Genomic DNA, 19,748 nt, shown 5'->3' on the forward strand with positions numbered 1-19,748 from the left:
GCCTAATACCCCTTAGCCCTTTGGCCTTTTCCGTTGGGTCCAAGCCAGGCTGGACTCTTGGGCAAATACGCGTAGGGATCATGAGACGACAATTGGCAGGACGGGCCGCTGGGAAAGGGCAGTAAAGGAGAGTGACTCTCACCCACGGAGTACGACATCTCCAGCTCGCAACCGACACCGAGAACGTTTGACCTTTTCGTGTGAAGAGGGTGGGCAGGAAAGTATTAGGGAGAGTGGGCTGTGTGTGTGTGTGTGGGGGGGATCACACTCTTACTATTTCTCAGCTACAGGCTTCCTCGGGCCCAGTGGGCGACGTGATTCCGCAGGCCCCGCGTGGATAATCAAACCTCCCAAGCGAGCAGGGCATACCCTACTCACCTTCAGCCCCCTTCTTCCCGACACAATTCCCACACTAACCTACGTTGATGCTCCTTTTGACCCCAGGTCCCCTTCTTCTGTGAGGCAGATAACACAGCTTTAAAGCTACAACCTCATGAGCATAGGGGGCTTGGAGCGTGGAGTGTTTCCTGTCTCCAATGATTATTTTTTTTGAGGAAACAAGATGAACATGGAAATCGAACTAACCCATTCAGCTCCGCCCATATCCCCGGCCGGGCCAAAGGACCAGAGAACGGTGAATGAGGGGAATGGGCTTCTAAGTCAATTCGACAAACAGCCCTACTCCTGGTGGCTTGTGTGAATTCTGTGGGAAAAGGCCTCTGCCTCCGGGGGACAGTTTAGGGTGGAGAGGGCTAAGCGAGGAAGACTCACCCGTGCCAATCCGCAGCCCCAGCTGCTAGGAAACCCTGCATCTGTATGGCAAGCGAAAAGGCACCCCGCCCGGTCCACCCGGCGTGCTCTCCAGGGTCCTTCCAGGGCTCCAAGTTCAAGGAAACCGACCGAAAGAGGTCGCTCTCACTAGAGGTCATTGTTGGGTCGGGGAAGGGCAACCCTGCCCTCCAGGTTACTCTTGTGGCTTCTAAATTCACCGTGTTGCAATTCCTTCACAGATGCGGGATTGCCCAAATTTTTGTCCCAGTACCTCAAGTGAACCCTGAGTCCTGGCAGTTTTCCTGTCTCCCTAAGGACTAAGGCTCTCATAGTCCTGGGGGAAACCCGCCTCGGGCCTTCTCCCTCTCTCAAAACCAGGATTATTTGCCCTTCCTGGCTCGTGAGTTGGCCGCGAGTTGGGTGAGCAGGGGAGGCAGTAGGGGAGCCTGAAGCCAAACAACAAAACTGCTGGAAATTCTAGAGATATTAAAATGCAACCCGTGCCAGTAGAGTGAAGAGGAATGTCGGGTCTCTCCCCCAAGGTGTGTGGGTGGAGGTGGGGGAGGGTCCTTCACACATTTACAACCGCTCTTCTCATTTGTTAGCTGACGCCGTCTAAAAGTTTGCTATTTATAGTGTACACCCGGCAGCCCGAACCCTGCGCCGGATTCCTGGTGCGGAGTGCGAGAGGTCCCCGCGGCGCCCGGCGGCCCGTCTCGCTGGCGTCCGGTGACTTGTTTGTGTTGGTTTTCCCCTCTTGCAGCCGGTGACCAGGCGGACATCCTCGGGGACCCCCAAAGCCACCCACCCCGAGAGCTCGGAGAGCGGCTCTGCACGCGGGACCTTGTGAGTTGGCGCCGAGCCTCCGGGTACGCGCGGGAGGCGCTGTCGCTTGCCGCGGCGACCTCGCCCGCCGCGTTGTCCCCAGCTTCTGTCCCCTCCGACCTCCAGCCGGGTGCTCTAGCTCGCTCTCTTCCTGCTGTCACACGCACAGCCTTCTCATTTCTGTGCACCCCTGCCCGCCCCCCACTCCCGCCCCGCGCGCACCCTCGTTCCTCGCTTTAGCCTGCTGTCAATTTGAAGCCGAGTTTGCTTCTGGACTGAGAGAAAAGAGCCGAGCGGCCTCTCGGCGGGAGGCGGGTGTGTGCTCGGCGCCGGACGGGGACTGTGCGGGGCGGGACCCTGGGCGCCGGGAGCCCGCCGAGTGTGTCGTCCTGGGGGAGGGGACGAGGTGCGTCCAGCTGAGGACATTGCCCTGAGTAGCTTTGGCCTCGGCGCCCGCATAGCCTGCTGGTGTGGAGCCACCCTGCCGCTGGCCGCCATGAGATTACCGTTTGGTCTTAATCACAACCCCTCGAATCACCACTGAGCAGAAAAGAGAGGAAAGAAGGGACAGCTGTGGCCTGGGACTGGTCAGAAAGAGTCAGGGTGAGGTCTCTCAGTTCCAGCCAGGCACACTGAACGCTGCTATCCATTTTTCCAACGAATGGATACAGGTAGAGCTTGCTTAAGGCAGGGCAGACCGTAGCTAAGGGGAGACCTTGACCTTGTCCCCTTTTTCCCTAAGCGTCGGAGCCTCAGACTCGGTTTCTGTGCTTTTAGAAATCAAGAGTCTGGAGGTAGTGAGTCTTGAAAGCTCTCAGACCCCGGGGCGAGACGAGCTCTCAGGCATGCGTGGCCGGCGACGAGCGGGCTCTGGGTGGTTGTGCGCGCTCAGCCTCGGTCAGACACTCTTTCCCGCAGGCGCGCTGTGGCCCGCTTGTGGCTCCTTCCTGGTGTGTCAAAGTGTCCTTTGCAATCTTGGCAGAGGCACGGTCTGGATGGAGAGCGACGCAGGGAAGGTTATGACTGCAGAATACTGGTCTCTTATCAGTTTGGCCGAAAACAAGAACACAGAGTGTTAGGAGCCAGGACATGTACAATCTGGGATCCGCGTCCCTACCGCAGGTCCTTGCCCAGTGCCCCTCCTCGCCCCCTCCCGCCCCCCCGTGGCAAACACATCCATGCAATTGGTCAATTTCCCCGATATAGTAGATCTCACTTTTAGGATCCTTCCTGGAACCTCATCCCGCTCAAAATGGTCAAGGCTGCTTTGGCGATAGAGTGGGGAAGGATGAAGGCTCTACTCAGACTTGTAGTGGTGCCCTATGGAGTGGGCCTTCTCCTGAACATTACAATTTCCCCACGGCCCACAGGACAAAGGGATGGCATTTAGGGTGTTGCCAGCCTCCTGCCCGCCCCCCCCTCCAGCCTTCACACTGCAGGACCTGTCTGGTTCAGACTGGATAGTGGGCGCCCACGCCTAGTCCTGATCTGCCCAGAGTTTCACCCCAGCTGGCTTGAGACAGTTTGCAGTTCCTCTGCCAAAAGCAAAAGCCAGTTTCTGCCACCATTCCCAGGCAGTTCTCGGAACTATGGTTAGGAAACTGGTGGCACTGACACTTACTGTCCAAATCTGGGAGTAGAAGTCCTAGGTCTTAATCTCTCTTCCACCTACCTCTCTCCTATTCTTCCCAAGATGCCTCATCTAGGTTGTAAGAGTTGCTTTCCCTATGCATAAAGGGAAGGAAAGAGGGAGGGAGGAAGAAGGGAGGGAGGGAGGGAGGGAGGGAAGGAGGGGGAAGGGAGGGGGGAGAAGAGAAGGGGAGGACAAAGGGGAGTCAGGCACAATGAAATTAGTCAGGCCTCTGTAAAACAAAATGGTTCATTGCCAGTTGCTTTTCCTCTGAGTGGGGGTGTTGAAAGACACTGACACCTTAGAGAGGGTAGAAGCCACCAATAAACCAAGCCTTTCCTTAGCCCCAGGACATGGGCTGTCCCTATTTGTCCCTTGCTTAGGAGAAGGTGTTAGAGATGGAGAATGCCAAGTGCCCCTCCCAGCGACCCAGGTTACTCTACTTAGGTGTAAACTCTGGTTCTTGAGCTTGAATACAGCCCACCACACTCCTGGGCTTCCCCAGAGCATTGACTTGTATCAACTTTGTGATCTGCAAGCTCCTCCAGGCAATTGGATGTGACCTTAGGGCTAGGAAACTTTGCTTTGGCACAACTTCATGCCACTGTGCTGTTGCTAGAATCCCTGGCTTCGGTGTTCCTCCCTGCAGGTTCAGGTCTGTTCTCTGCACTTGTCTTGAGATGCTTCCAACCCCCTGGGCCTTTCTCCACAGGTGAAAGTTAGCGAAGAAGTTCTCCTTCAGGATGTGAAATATTTCTGGCATTTCCACTGAGCAGATAAGACCAGAGGAGGACCAGTGAGGGTAAAAAAGGCAGTGCACAGGGAGACCTGTTTGCTTCCAAGTCAATAATGAGTGAGAAAGAGTTGTTCTTCTCCAACATGGCCCATTTCAAGGAACTCTGCACAGCGGCAGAAAGAGGCGTCACCTTCTATGAACTCTTGACTTGGAGACTTATAAGTTAGCCCCTAACAGACGGTCCTGGAGGAGGCCAGGCGGTCAGACTTCCAGGAGTCTCTTACATGACCTTCTGTTATGGTTACAACTAGTTGTGACTTTTTAATCTTTATCTTCCTCCTTTTTCTTTTGGTGGTCACTGAATGCCCTGGAGTGATCAACCTGAACTCTCTCAGACCAAGAGAATTTTATATCCCTAGAACCTCTTGCTGGAGGGCTACTCCTTTCTTCTTCAGATCCACCTCCATGGCTGTGGCCACAAACTACACTTGGGTTGGAGGTGGGTGGGCGTGTGTCTGAACTACCCAGGGACTAAGATGACATCAGAGTCAACCACATGACGCTTCTCACTGCCCCAGCTAAGTGTTGCTGGAAGAAGGAATACAGTTGCTTGGACAGAATCACAAGGCAATCCTTTTAGCTTCCTGCTTTTCTACTCCGACCCCACCCGCAACACAACAAGACTTCCTGGGTGAGGAGGCTTAGCCTGCAGCAGGGGGACATCTCCAGCCTAAGTGCTCGCTTCTTGGTATCTATTTGCTGAAGGTAAAAGTGAGAATTCCTTACTGGGTTTCAGTTGGTCATTACCTTTACACATTTCCAGGCAAAGACCTGAGAGGCAGGTGGCAGGAGAGGAGGGACAGAGGAAGGAAGTGTCCTGGACAAAGAACTCACGTTTCTCTGCCATGTCTCCCAGTACTCCAAGCACCACCTTAAGTGGGGGAAACAGACCTCAAAGATTCTGTGACTGCCTGCACCACACCTTAAGGCTGAAGTCTGTGTTTTGGCCAACCACTTTCACAATCTGACTGCCAGAACCATTTGCAGCCTACATAGTTTTCTGAGCCCACCTCTGTCTCAAGATTTTGACACAAAGTAAAAATGTTTCAAGTTCTTGTTCGCCTTCAACAAATGGTTAAAACAACAGGCTGGTTTCAATTTCTATTTCTCAAATTTCCTTACAATAATAGTGCCAGAACCAGGTAGGGTTTAGCTTCTGTGGGGCAGGGTGATTCACCCCACAGTTTCTTAGGTTTTTCTGGCTAAAACTGCCTTTGTTCCCATCTGAGTTAGACACATACTTGAGATGAAAGAAAAGGTTTAAAAAAAAAAAACCCAAGAGTTTTCAAATACTGTCCCCCTCCCCTCCTTCTCATTCCTTCTCCTCTCCCTTTTTCTCTTCCTTATGCAGGTTTGGAATAAATCTGGTCATCATGCTACCATTTAAAGATATGTCATAAAAGATCAATGTGATTTTTTATGTAGTAAATTATCTGAGGTACTTTTCAAGTCATAGGTCAGATTGTTAAGGCAACTCCAGAAAACTGACCATTTCCCAGGCATTGGCCAAGGTGCCCATTTCAGACACGTATAGCTTAATTTACTGTATATCTTTATGGCTTTATTCTCTTATCAAATTAGTTAGTGATCAATTGTTTGAGCAAGCATTCACTTAAATAGATTTCCCCCTCAACTTTAAAATGTATTCAGTTTTCCCACCCATGCAACCTACTTGATACAAGTTTGCAGCTCAGAAAAATAAAACTCAGGTGTAGTATGTCTCAAAGTCTAGTCACTAAAGCTGTATATTATTATTTTTATTTTTATTTTTATTTTGAAATATCGGAAATTGAACCCAAGGCCTCACACGTTTTAGGAAAGCACTCAGACACGGAGTTATATCTCTGAAAGCTGTTTTTTATTGCTAATGTTGTAATAGCAAATAAAACAAAAACCAAAGAAACGGTTTCCTTGTGGGAAAAAAGTCTACGTCATCTTTTTCAGGAAGCCTTGCTGACTAATCAGTTTGTCTCCAGTATTTCCCTATATCAGATAGATTGGTCTACTGGACTCACTTACCTGCTGCCAATTAAAGAAAGATTCAAATTGCTGATCCTAGAAATCCTACCCCTCTTCCTTTCTTTTTGGTAGAATTATTGTGCAAATATTTTTAATTACACATTTCAGTTTAATTAGCAAAGGAGGAGGTTCCACACCTGTCCCTTAATCGATAGTGGCCAAATTGGCTAATCTGTTTACAAAGGACATTTGAAGATGGGGCCGTAACATAGGATGGGTGAATGCTTCTTCAGACAAACTGATAGACTCAAAAACACCTCTCAAGGACAAGGGGCCCAAGATGACTCTCACAGGAGTAAGAGCTTTCCGTGTACGGTGATTGGGATGGAGCTCTGGCATTCAGAGGAGGAGCCGTGTGGAGGACACGTAACACATTTGTTGGATTCCCAGCACTGAAAGACAAACATATCGACGTGATGTAGTTTGTAGGTAGATGCAGCCTTTGCCTTTTCTGACTGGAGCCTCACAACTGTACCATTTTCAATTTTTAAATGTGGGAAAGTTCAAGAGCAAAAAACATATTAAGTGTGCGTGTTGTCCATGTATGTGTTTGGATTGGTGTGAGTGTGTGTGCACATGAGTGTGTGTGTTGTCCATGTATGTGTTTGGATGGATGTGAGTGTGTGCTTGTGTACATGAGTGTTTCCATGGAAGTGGACTCCAGAGGTGGATGCTGGATATCCTCTTAGATCTGTATGTATGTATGTATGTATGTATGTATGTATGTATGTATGTATGTTTGTATGTATTATATATAGAACCTACACACACACACACACACACACACACACACACACACACACACATGCAGGGTCTCTTTTGTTGTTTCTCCTTCACTGCTGCTGGTTACCCACTCACCAAGCTCTGAGCTTCCTGGTCATTCCCCTGTCTGCACCTCCAGTCTCTTTGTAGGGATTATGGGATTACAGATGTCCCACACAGCCAGCTCTCTCATAGGGACCTTTTCTCCATGTCCTGGGGATCCAAGCCAGCCATCAGGCTTTGACAGCTATTGCTTTTACTGTGGAGTCACCTCCCTGGACCCCATTTTTTGAGACAGGGTCTCTTACTGACCTGGAGTTTTATCAATTCACCTACACTGCTTAAAGCTCAATTGCCAACAATCTGTGGGCCTCCTGTCCCTATGTCCTGTTCCCAGCTCTGGGATTGTAAACAGCAAGGAGCCTACTGTCCTTGTCACTGGGAATCCAACCTTCCTGTTTGCATAGGCAGGACTTTGCCGACTGAGCCGTCTCCCCAGTTTTGATGAATGCCAGTTTCAGCAGTTACTTTGATAATTCTGCATTAAAGAACTCAATTGAGACACAGCTCCTGAAAAGAACCAACCCCAAAAAACAAACAAATATCAAAAAAACAAAACAAAACAAAACCCCCCAAAAATGGACTTTTAAATAAGAGGACTTGTACCATCTCCACTTTATCAAATACCGATACCAGAGAGCAGGAGAATACCTCTGTTCAGGAAAGGACAGGGAAGTGGGTGCGGCCCCACTGACCTTCTTACTATAAGATGCTCTGACTTATCCAGATAAGGGATCGTCCATGAACGAGACCTTTTATCTCCAGGTGACAGTCATTGTTATTTTAAAATGATAACTGTCAAATTCTTCTACCAAGAAATTTCTAATCATCCCCTCTGTTTAAATAACATGAAGGGTCTGCCTTAAGCCAATAAGAACCAGGAAGACGTAGGTAAAGGTTGACACACTGTTTGTAAATTAGCAGTTTCTAGGCCACGGGCCTGGGTAGTCAGGAAATCTGCCGGTAAACTTCCTGGGAGAAAGGTCTGGAGTCATGAGGGAAAGTAAATTATTACAAGACATTGTTAAAAAAGTTAGCTGGCACGGTGGTCCATACCTGTCACATGAGCATCCTAGAAACCGAGGCAGGGAGATAGCTACGGGTTCAAGGCCAGCCTAGGTTGCTTAGTAATCACAAATTTAGTAAAAGGGAATGCATAGAAATGGATCTTGTAGAAGTAAAGCCATCTCTTAGCTCAAATTGGTTACATTGGGCAATTCGTTTATGGATTGAAGTAATACACACGTTGGCCTGAATCACATTTTTATTTTGCTTAGTCGTTGAGTTGTGGAATAGCAAGGCCTGGGGCTAATGCAGATCTAAGACCTCAGGTTTGTCCAGCTGACTTTGTAGACAGTATCTGGGTGTGCTATTTTACGGAGGGTGCTACCGAGTAAAACGCCGGACACTTTATAAACGCCACGTGTAGCTGTTACCAGGCAACAGCCCGGAGGACCTCCAGGGTCGCACATCTCTCCTCTGTGGAGTTATTCCTCCATTTCAGAGTTACCGTGGGATACACGTGAAGGAATACATATGAGACATCAAACGGTTTGAAGCGCAATGTGTATTTTCTTACTTAGGTGGGTATTATCCTAGGACTTAAACTTATTCTAAAGAACAAGCCGAGCATGGTAAGACATGCTTGTAACACAGTACTCGAGAGGCTGAGACAGGAAGATCATGAGGTCAAGGTTTTCCTGGGCCACATGGGAATACCAATACTTCTACATAGCAATGACACATAAGAAACACAACTGGGGGATATAATACATAGTATGTAGTGTGTAGTATGTAGATTAGTAGTAGAATGCTTGTGTAGCATGTATGGTGTCTAGTTTTCATCTCCATGCACACACACACACACACACATGCACAGGCACATGGGCACACAGTTTCTCAGATGATATTGGAAACTGTACTCTCGTTTCTCTGCCTTCAGAAGGTTGAACAAATGGAGACCCGTTCTCGTAGCCACCAGGAGACAGCTGGAGTTTTGCTTACGTGTTGTCTAAGACACAGTAGCCTGAGCTGGCTGTCAGCTTGTTGTATAAAGAAGTATGGCTTTGAACTCCTAATCTTTCTCCTTCTACCTTTTGATAACTGGAATGGCAGGCAAGGCATAGACATCGAAATACAGAGTCTGGTTCTAGAATCCTTGTTCCGGCTTATCTTCTGTGGTGTAACAACTGCTTAAAAGTAAATGCCTCCAAGTTTCTAATGAAAACCTAAATCTATATACTAACTGATTCAATGTGTATCAATTGGTTGCCTATTACCTTACCAGGCTTCTCTTGAAGCCTGGGAAGTTACAGCAGCACCAGGCTGCCTCCGTCCACCCTGATACAGATGAAATCACCTGAAGTGCATGATTTCCGTCACCTGTTCGCAGCCCCCAGCTTGGCCTGGTGGCTCCCTCTTCTATGCTTGAGCTCTAGATTTAACCATTTTGTTACAACTAATACAGGCTGAAGGCAGGGAGAAAAACCATTATAACCGACGCACGTAGGGGAAAGCCAGCGATAACCAGGAAGAGGACCTTCTGGCACAGGCTGTGTTCTACAAAGGCCTTTCTTGTTAGCCATGATCTGACCACAGAGCAATTACTCCTGGAGTTGGTTGGTGAGTTGCTGTTTCTTCTGGTTTGGACCTGTTATTTCCAGCTTGAGGAGGAGCAGTGGTGATCATCAGATTTTCACAGGATCTTTCCCTGGAGGAGAGGGGGATGAGCTCATGAGCAACGCCCCACCCCCACCCCACTTCCTAACACTATGTCTGTGGGACGGGTGGGTGGGGCGCGACTCCAGGCAGTTAGCTGTGTCTTCAGTGGTACAGATGTCTCTTCTTGTGGTTTATACACGCTGAGGTAGAACTCTTCAGTGAGGAGGTCAACTTGGGCCGAATAAATCTTCCCTCCCACCCTTCCTTCTTCCTTTCCTTCCTTTCTTTCCTTCCCTTCTTCCCTTCCTTCCTTCTTTCCTTCTTTCCTTCTTTCCTTCTTTCCTTCCTTCCTTCCTTCCTTCCTTCTTCTCTCTTTCTCTCTCTTTCTTTTTGGTTTTGGTTTTCAAGACAGGATTTCTCTATGTAGCCCCAACTGTTCTGGAACTCTGACTGTAGACCAGCCTGGCCTCGAACTCAAGAGACCTGCCTGCCTCTGTCTCCTGAGTGCTGGGATTAAAGGCATGAGACACCACATCTAGTGAAAATCCTTTCTTTTGTCTGTTGATGAGCTCTTTATCTAGAGTGAAGAGAAATGCACACTCCTTTCCAGGGCAAGTCACGTGATGCTCTTTGAAACATGCATCGAGCACTTAAAACAAAGTTTAAAGACCAGAAAGGTGTGAATATGCCTTGGTCTAGAGAGTGCCTTTATGGTATGCCCAAAGCTCTGGCTTTTATCCTTGGTGCTGGATAAACAAGGTATGATGTCACATATAGTTCTTGGGGTGCTGGAGGTAGGAGGATCAGGTCATCTTTAGTTACACAGTGCGTTAAGACCATCTTCAGCACATGAGGTTGTTAAAAAGACCCATCCGAGTGGGTCTAAGCAAACCCAGCTTCACTGTAGCAAGACCCAGGTCACAAACTTGTATCTCCCAGCCTCAAGATCAGAATCACAGGTGAGCCTTCCAGTTCTGGATTGTAGTTCATTCCAGATACAGTCAAGTTGACAACCGGGAATAGCCACTACAACAATTCAGTATACATATTTTATTTATGTGTTTTGTACAGTGACTTTATATGAATGGGACTGCTTTTCTACTTGAGCCATTGTACCAAAGCAGAACAACTTATAATACGAAGTGTTAAAGATATAAAATAAAGATACAAAAGCAGGCACACTCATTCTAGTGAGGAACGTTAAGTAGACTTTTATATTTTTACAGTCTGCAATTATGTTTAGGGAATCATACACATAGATCACTGATATGCGTGAAATACATAAATTTGTAGTAAAGCCTTGTAGTTACAAAAAAATGGTACCAAAGAATGCATAAATACCTTGATTGCTTTTGTTGTTGTTGTTGTTGTTGTTGTTGACATTAGTTCTGCCAATTTTGGATTTGGGGCTCATTCTTTTCAGGAAAACTGAAGGAGACTCTAGTTATAGAAATAACAAGAAAAGATGTTATTGAATTTATAAAGAACAGTGTTTATTTCGGGTGAAGATAGTACAGAGTATTCACATGAAATATTTTTGCCTTTTCAGCTATGAAAGAATAAACAAAAGAACCGATGTCTTTAGATCCTTAGTTTACACAAATTTGTCAAAATCTTCCACAAGCTCTCCTTCACTCTTGTCTAGTTGTTGATAGCTCCCAAGTATTAAAAAAAATATCTGGAGCAGATTTGATTTCAAGCTTTTTAATTCTCTTATTCAGAATCAAACTTTTGATTTGTTTCTAGAAATATTAGTTACAGGAACAAAAGCATGTTTGCAAGGGACTGTAGAATTCTGCACTTGATCTTAGCCAAAATCATACATACAGATCTATCCATATATATATATGGCTTTAAATTTTGTTGTTTTCTTTCCCTGCATAGTTTTACATTCTTAGTAAGACTTGTATGTAAAAAAGGAAAGAAAGAAAGTGAAGAGAAATTAGAAGATGAAAAGGCCTCCTGTGCTCATGGATTGAAAGGATTAACAGCTCTCCTAGTGGATTTATTATCTGTTCCACCAGAAAAAAAAGCATGCTCAGTACTGCCCAGTTGCTCAGGGCGGATGAAGCGGAAGAGTTCACCAGGATAGTTGACGTGGTTCACATGGTACAGTTGGGCCAGCCCTGCTTTCTCTCTCTTTCAATATCAGAAGCCTGGTTGGTGCTGCCGTGATTTCGTGATGTGACCTTTTTTCTCTCCTTAAAATACAGCAGGCTGGTAACACAGCTGCAGACTTCCCTGGTTGCTGAGCAGTGTGTGTTTTCTGCCCGCTGGCTTCTGAGGCAGAACCTCGTGCTTGCTCTCCTTCCAGAGTGCTGTGGGGGGGTTAGAAATGGTGGCATGAATGAATGCATAGAGGGAAGAAGCGAGGCTCGGGAACTATTTCCTATGCTGGTCTAATTCGTGTGGGGACAAACCTGCGTCCCTCTGATACGAAGTCCCCGTGTCTGACAGCATGAAATCGACCCATAGTTTCCAGACAGATGATGTTAATGCGTGTTCTACCCCCAAAAGATTTCTTGGGAAACAACAAGTTTCTTAGCTTTCATCACAGGGTGCTCCAGAGTGCATTATTTCGTTATTAGTCTCGTTTGAGCCCCTCTGCCCCGTGACGTTCAGGGAATTTGAGGTGTGCTGTTTTCCAGACTCTCCAGTCTGCTTTGCATCGAAAGCCAGTGGCGTGCAGAGCACATTAATGCACTCTGGCGACCTCTGAAAGACAGAGAGGGTCATCCATGAACATGGGACCCACTGACCTTCCCTTCCTCCCTCCCCAGGATGGTGGTGTCCTCATGTCCTAGTGGACATGTGTCTCTGCTATGAACATGGAGGCAGGCTATAGCCAAGGGCTGTTGCCCCGGAGTCTGTGTCAGCTTGAGGTTGTCTCTGAAGGTCCTGGGTTAGGCGAATGTTTGGACATAGAGTGGATAATGAAGGTGTCTCTGTTCTCTCCAGAAGATGTTTGAGGCAGAGGAGTAGCTCCCTGTCTTCCAATGAAGCTGAGACCCTCCAGGAGTAGTCAATGTGAAGATGGTAACTCATGCCAGTCCACCCAAACCAATGACTACAATTCATTAGAGGGACGTAGGATGAAATTATTTTCAAGGCTGACCCTCTGCCTATGCCATGTCTATCTTGGTCAAGATTTCCGTGGGGATAAGGAAAATATAGGCATTTTGGCTGAGTTACCTTAATCCCGATATGTAGCTATTCCCTTTCCCTCCTTCCTTCTCTCCCCACATCCACATTCCCCTCTGCTCTCCTCCCTTCCCTTCCCACCCCCTTCTCTTTCCTCCCATTCTTCTTTCTCCTGTTCCATCACCTCCCCCTCCCCTCCTCCTCCCCCTCCCCTTCCCCTCCTCCTCCCCCTCCTTCCCCTCCCTTCCTCCCCCTCCTCCCCCTCCTCCCCCTCCCCTCCTCCTTCCCCTCCCTCTCCCCTCCTCCCCTGCTCCTTCCCCTCCCCCTCCCCTCCTCCTTTTCCCCTCCCCCTCCCCTGCTCCTTCCCCTCCCCCTCCCCTCCTCCCCCTCCTCCCCCTCCCCTCCTCCTTCCCCTCCCTCTCCCCTCCTCCCCTGCTCCTTCCCCTTCCCCTCCCCTCCTCCTCCTCTTCCCCTCCTCCCTCCTCCCCTGCTCCTTCCCCTCCCCCTCCCCTCCCCCTCCCCTGCTCCTTCCCATCCCCCTCCCCTCCCCCTCCCCTGCTCCTCCTTTTCCCCTCCCCCCTCCTCCCCCTCCCCTCCCCCTCCCCTGCTCCTCCTTTTCCCCTCCCCCCTCCTCCCCCTCCCCTCCCCCTCCCCTGCTCCTCCTTTTCCCCTCCCCCCCTCCTCCCCCTCCTCCCCCTCCCCTCCTCCTTCCCCTCCCCCTCCCCTCCTCCTTCCCCTCCCTCTCCCCTCCTCCCCTGCTCCTTCCCCTCCCCCTCCCCTCCTCCTTTTCCCCTCCCCCTCCCCTGCTCCTTCCCCTCCCCTCCCCTCCCCCTCCCCTGCTCCTTCCCCTCCCCCCTCCCTCTCCCCTCCCCCTCCCCTGCTCCTCCTTTTCCCCTCCCCCCTCCTCCCTCTCCCCTCCCCCTCCCCTGCTCCTCCTTTTCCCCTCCCCCCCTCCCTCTCCCCTCCCCCTCCCCTGCTCCTCCTTTTCCCCTCCCCCCTCCTCCCCCTCCCCTCCCCCTCCCCTCCTCCTCCTTTTCCCCTCCCCCCCTCCCTCTCCCCTCCCCCTCCCCTGCTCCTCCTTTTCCCCTCCCCCCTCCTCCCCCTCCCCTCCCCCTCCCCTCCTCCTCCTTTTCCCCTCCCCCCTCCTCCCCCTCCCCTCCCCCTCCCCTCATCCTCCTTTTCCCCTCCCCCCCTCCTCCCTCTCCCCTCCCCCTCCCCTGCTCCTCCTTTTCCCCTCCCCCCTGCTCCCTCTCCCCTCCCCCTCCCCTGCTCCTCCTTTTCCCCTCCCCCCTCCTCCCCCTCCCCTCCCCCTCCCCTGCTCCTCCTTTTCCCCTCCCCCTCCCCTCCCCCTCCCCTGCTCCTCCTTTTCCCCTCCCCCCCCTCCCCTCCCCCTCCCCTGCTCCTCCTTTTCCCCTCCCCTCCCCTCCCCCTCCCCTCCTCCTCCTTTTCCCCTCCCCCCTCCTCCCTCTCCCCTCCCCCTCCCCTGCTCCTCCTTTTCCCCTCCCCCCTCCCCCTCCCCTCCCCCTCCCCTGCTCCTTCCCATCCCCCTCCCCTCCCCCTCCCCTGCTCCTCCTTTTCCCCTCCCCTCCTCCCTCTCCCCTCCCCCTCCCCTGCTCCTCCTTTTCCCCTCCCCCTCCCCTCCCCCTCCCCTGCTCCTCCTTTTCCCCTCCCCCCTGCTCCCTCTCCCCTCCCCCTCCCCTCCTCCTCCTTTTCCCCTCCCCCTCCCCCTCCCCTCCCCCTCCCCTCCTCCTCCTTTCCCCTCCCCCCTGCTCCTCCCCCCCCACCTTTCTTTTACTGTCAGGAAGTATCTAACTAAACAGAAAGGCTTGCCAACTGCTCAGGTAAACCAGGCGCAGCGTCCTCACCTGATGGTTTAAATAGTTTAACCTGCTGACATTTATCAAATTACGCTGAAACCTTCCACATCACCACCTCCCTTCACACACACGTCCACTTCTTAAGGAAGCCGTTTAATCGTTGCTTTTCCTAGTTATCATCGCAGTCAAAGCTGTGTGCTTTTTGGTGAAGTGTGCACTGGACACATAAGCAGGCCTTAACCACCCTTGCTTTCTTGTGCTAATGTAAAATGAAATAAAGACAAGTTGTACTTCCCCAACAACACAGGTAGCCATTACCTGAGCATTCTATTCTCGAGGCAAATTACATTCTCTGTTTCTAGAGTTGTTAGAATAAATGTTTAGCTCTCTACTGGAAGGACTCTTCAAGGGTCTGTATGCTGGACTCCTTGGCTCACTCTCTATTATAGAGTTTACTCTTCTCATTGCTTTTGGTGAAGAAGACTAGAGGTCGGAGGCTGCCTGGGGGAAGCTGTATCTGAGGTTTCCTCAGAAAGAGTGAGACTCAGGAAGACTGGGTTTTAGACATCTATTAAGCGCTAAATGGAAGGGTTATCGGCACTGGGGTAGGCTTCGAGGAACTTCCTCTGGCCATGAAGATTAGAGAAGGCTCTCTCCAGGAGATGGCTTTGAGACCACAGAATTGGTAAGAAGTGGGCCAGGGGTTTTATATAAGGAGTTACGAATGTGAAGAGAGATAGGAGTAGATGATGTAAGGTTACTGGGAACACAGTAGAAGCAGATTTAGGATGAAGCAGGGGGCCCAATCAGGAAGAAAATGAGGACTGATATTATTGTTCAGGGTCCCTTAGGGACCTCATACTATAAGGTGCATGGCCTGGCTGTCCTCAGTGTTTACTCTCACGTTAAGCGAAGCAGATTATGGATGATGGTTGCACCACATCCACTGTGTAGCTTTTTTGCTGGAGAGTTATTGCTAAGAAGTACCACGTTTCCCAGAACCGAGGCCAAGCCACTGTTTTCGGTGACGGACAGTGCGCAGCCTTTCAACTGCAGTGATCAGGAACCCAGTATGCCTTTTCTATCACGGGCAATAGATGGGGGTGGGTATAAACAGAGAGACCTCAACATCACAGCGGTTGGAGAACCATGACAGGAAGGAGGGTTGAGAGGTGAATCTGCTTCAGGTTTATCTCTTAGTTGTGTGAATTTTCTTTCAGGGCATCTGGAACTGCCTTGATTAGGATGGGCTTCCTAGGGCTGGAGAGATGGTTAAGAGCACTGATTGCTCTTCCAGAGGTCCTGGGAGTTCAAATCCCAGCAACCACATGGTGGCTCACAACCCTCTGTAATGGGATCTGATGCCCTCTTCTGGTGTGTCTGAAGACAGTTACAATGTACTTGTATATTATAAATAAATAAATCTTTTAAAAAGATGGGCTTCCCAGTGGTTCACATGCAACTCATGGTCACATAACTAGTAAGAGAGAGGGCCAGCATGCAGCCTCTGACTTGTCTTCACAGTGCTTCTCTGGCTTCAAGGCTAAGCGATATCAAAGCCCACTGTTACCCCAGACTTCATTTGCAGGTCAAGACGGGTGGAGGTAATCATCTCTGTAGTAATTCTACTTGACAGTCTGTAGTATTAGGGTATAAAGCACATGCCTTTAAAAATAAGAGTCTGTGGGCTGGAGAATGCTCTGTGAGGAAATAGCTTGCCTTCAGGCATGAGGTCCCGAGTCTTCATCTCTGAAACCCACACAGAGCTGGATGGGGTCTGATGCATCTGATGCCAACATTCCTGAGGTTAGATGGTGGCAGAGTGAATTATAAAACATTTTTCCCCTCATTTTCACTTTGTTTGAACTCTTGATACCCCCACCCCGGCTTTGGCTCACAGGGCTTTGGCTTGACAGTCATCTCTGATGTAGACTTGTAGCACGGTCTCCCAACTGGTCACCCTGTCTCTCCCATCAACCCGTCAAGGGCGTTCTTCATACAACCAGGAGAGTGATGTCTCTAAAATGTAAATCTGGACACTATTTCACTCCTGTTTTACAGCCCATCCTGATGGCTGGTGGCACACATCCAAATCACTTCACAGAGCACAGGAGGCTCCACGGCTCCAACCTTGTGTCTGATACGTCACTGTTCCTCACCCCAGCTCCAAACACAGTGAGCAGTGACAGACGGCCCCATTTCTGTCTGCTTGCTTCTGTTTTCCTTCTGCTTGGTAGATGATTGTGTGACCTTCGAGACATAGAGGGGATGGCACCTTACACACCCAACATGGAGATGTTGTGCCAGCCCTCTTCCAGGGACGGCACATTGCTCCTTTCCTGTGTCGTTTGTCCTCAGGGATTCAGTTTTGGACTTTGTCTCTTCGAATGTCAGCTAAGCATTAGTTGTGAGCAGAAATAGTTCTGGTTTCTACTCTGTCAGTTGTTTGCACTCTTACAACAGAACTGGCTTTTAATCAGATATTCTCACAGATGCAGGTGAAATTACCACCCTGACACACTATGAGGAAGTGAAAAGGGCCCAACCTAGAAGAATTGAACTGACATGGGAGGGCAAGGGAAACTTGGATTGACAGAATGTGCTTGTGTTGAGAAATGGAAGTTGACCTATGAACCCGAGGGACAAGGGCTGCACAGAGAGGGGATGGAGAAACCCCTTGGGAGTTTGAATCAATCCTGGTGAGCGGGCCCATGATAGAAGCCTTCAGGACACCAAAAGGGGAGTTGTGAACTTGAGGCCACCCTGGGCTGGTTCCTTATCTACATTCATGTTTTCAATCAAGCATCTGTGTGTCTGTGTGAGTGCCTATGTGTCTGTCTGCATGAGCGGTTGTGTGTCTGTGGCAGCCTGAGTTTCTGTCTGTGTGTGTGTGTGTATGTGTATGTGTGTCTGTCCCATGAGTGTGTCTATGTGACTGTGAATGTCTACCATGCGTGTCTGTCTATCTGTGTGAGTATGTCTTGTGTCTGTGTGTTTGTCTGTCTGAGTATGTCCCTTTGTGTGTGTCTCTGTGTCTGTGCCATGGGTGTGTGAATGTTCAAGGAGGACAGAGGTGTCTGGTCATCTGAGTCTGAGATTTCAGTAGCTGTGAGCTCTCTGGTGTGAGTGCTGGGGATAGGCAGCGGACACTGGAAGAGTAATAGACACTGAGCTGTGTCTCCAGGCCCTAGACGGGGTCACAAAGTCAGGCATTGCTTCATATAACAAACCACCCTCAGATAAAGAGGAATATAGGGTCTCAATAAAACCAAAGTTTAGTGAGTCGTGTGAGGGAAGGACAGAAGTAGGCTGGAGCAGTAAGGCTAGAGAGTGAAGAATTCCTGAGCCGTGTTACATTACAAGGACTTCCCTTCTACTCACCAGGAATTAGAAGCTATATTAAAAGAGAACAGGTACTAGAGATTTGGCCTAAGAGAAGATCAATTACTTGTCTAGCAAGGTTCTGAGCCCCCAGCCTTGGGATCAGGGGAGGTAAGAGATAAAGAAGATGGGAATGTTTATTCTGGGCCTAGAGAGGGGTGCCAGTGGCTCTTACTGCACTCACAGGAGCAGCTCACAATTGCCTGTAACTCCTGCGCCAGAGGAATCTGGCGCCCCCTTCTGGCCTCTGTGAGCACTGCACTCTCTGCGCATACCGAAATACAGACAGGCATATGGTAATTCAAACTTAGGGGAAAAAATCTTAAAGAATTCATTCCTATGTGGATAATGAGTTCAGAACTAAATAAACGGGCAATGGAAGACTTGTTCGAGAAGATGTGCTGAGATGTTGAATGAGGGTTGGGATGGAGGGGATAAAACAGAATATTTTTAGAACTTGCTACAGTGGATCTCTCAGAAGAGGTCCTTACGTACGTGGATGGACGTGAAGGCCGATGTGAGGCTGACACACGGTTAGAGAAACTCAGTGTGGAGGTTGTTTAAATGTGAGGTGCTAGTTAATCCACTTTGAGACTATAGGAAAAAAGACAAAGTTAGGTAGAAAACGTGAAATAAGAAAAGTTTGGAGACTCTAGTCTCCTGGGTTAGGGTGTTTCTTTCAGGCCTACAATGAGACTATGCGTCAAGAGAGCATTTGACAAGGAAGCGGCTTACCTCAGGGCAGCTGGAAAGCCAAGGATGCTGAGAAGAAGTGAGGGACTGAGGGACAGATTGGTGTTCCACGTTTCCTTTCAAGGATCTACCTGTTGACTTAACCTCCTTCTACAAGACCAAAGCTTTGGAAACCCCACTGCTCCTGAGAGCGTCACTGACTAACAACCACACTTTTAATACTCTTGGGGCTTTTGCGGGGACATTTAACATGAAAGTATGGCAGGAACCTTGGGATGAACCAGGAGGGCTCATCCTACCATCTTCCACATGCATTTCTATCCTTTTGCATTTACTGTGTTATAATTATATTTATGCAAATCCTGTAGTGAGAACCGTGAGCCGCTCAAAGCAGTGAAACAGTATTTATTATTATTACTATTTCTCATGTTTGTGTCCCGTACGCCCAGCCCTGTAACCACGTGTAATGTTTGCCAAGTAAATGCCTTGGCACAAATACTCCTACTGACCCCAAAGGCCTGCTGCACGTTTTCTCCCACACCAACAATAGAGGGGAGCAAAACTGGAAAGACAAGTTGGAGCTCAGTGGTAGAGTGCTTTAAATCTTTGGCTAAGAAGTTACATTAAGACGTGAATGTAATTAAAACTTCAAGTTTACATTTACTTTCCAATCCAACCTTTGTTTCAAATAGTTCCTCTGTTATTTTAAAAACATTGCAGCCTTTACCCAAGGGACATTCTCTCCTAAGTAAATCAAAGCCAGCAGCCAAGCTAAGGGGAAATGACACAGGTGATGCTGTAAGAATCAGCCGAGCTTTTATGACAAGGACCAAACGGATTCAGAGTAAGTCCACAGGAAAAAGGCTGGCCATACAGAAGGAATGTTACAATGTTATTTATTTTTTCACTTCCCTTCCTTTGCTTTTGTGTTAGAGGTTAGGATTTGCTCATTAGGGCAAATCTAGATCTGAACGTTTACATGGTCTGTGGCTGGATTGTTTTTGGAGTACAACTCTGAAGAGATTAACGTTGAAGGGCTACCCCTGTTTACTGGGGTCATGGTCATAGAAAAATAGTTTCTGACACTTTAATTTAGTCAGAGCCACACAAGCAGCCTCTATGAGACACTTTGCACCGAGACAAAGCTGAGTCTATAAATGTCCCATGAAGTGTTTGGGATTAAAATTGACTT

At 49.0% G+C, this 19,748-nt stretch overlaps 1 protein-coding gene across 6 annotated transcripts in view; it reads left to right on the forward strand.

Annotated features, from left to right (window-relative positions):
- The first annotated feature begins 1,075 nt into the window (after window positions 1–1,075).
- Esrrg (estrogen-related receptor gamma) overlaps window positions 1,076–19,748 on the forward strand; it is a 618,195-nt gene continuing 599,522 nt past the window's right edge. For 2 of the 6 annotated variants that reach the window (XM_087581292.1, XM_087581294.1), the window contains exons 1-2: window positions 1,158–1,313; window positions 1,535–1,617. The gene's annotated coding sequence lies outside the window, so the exon portion shown is untranslated. Of the gene's footprint in view, window positions 1,314–1,431; window positions 1,641–19,748 lie in introns of those variants that run through there. The other 4 variants (XM_087581291.1, XM_087581293.1, XM_087581296.1 and 1 more) reach the window with 3 other exon arrangements.

The sequence above is a fragment of the Rattus norvegicus genome, chromosome 13 (assembly GCF_021556685.1).
Source record: "Rattus norvegicus strain SHRSP/BbbUtx chromosome 13, alternate assembly SHRSP_T2T, whole genome shotgun sequence".
Lineage (NCBI taxonomy): Eukaryota > Metazoa > Chordata > Mammalia > Rodentia > Muridae > Rattus > Rattus norvegicus.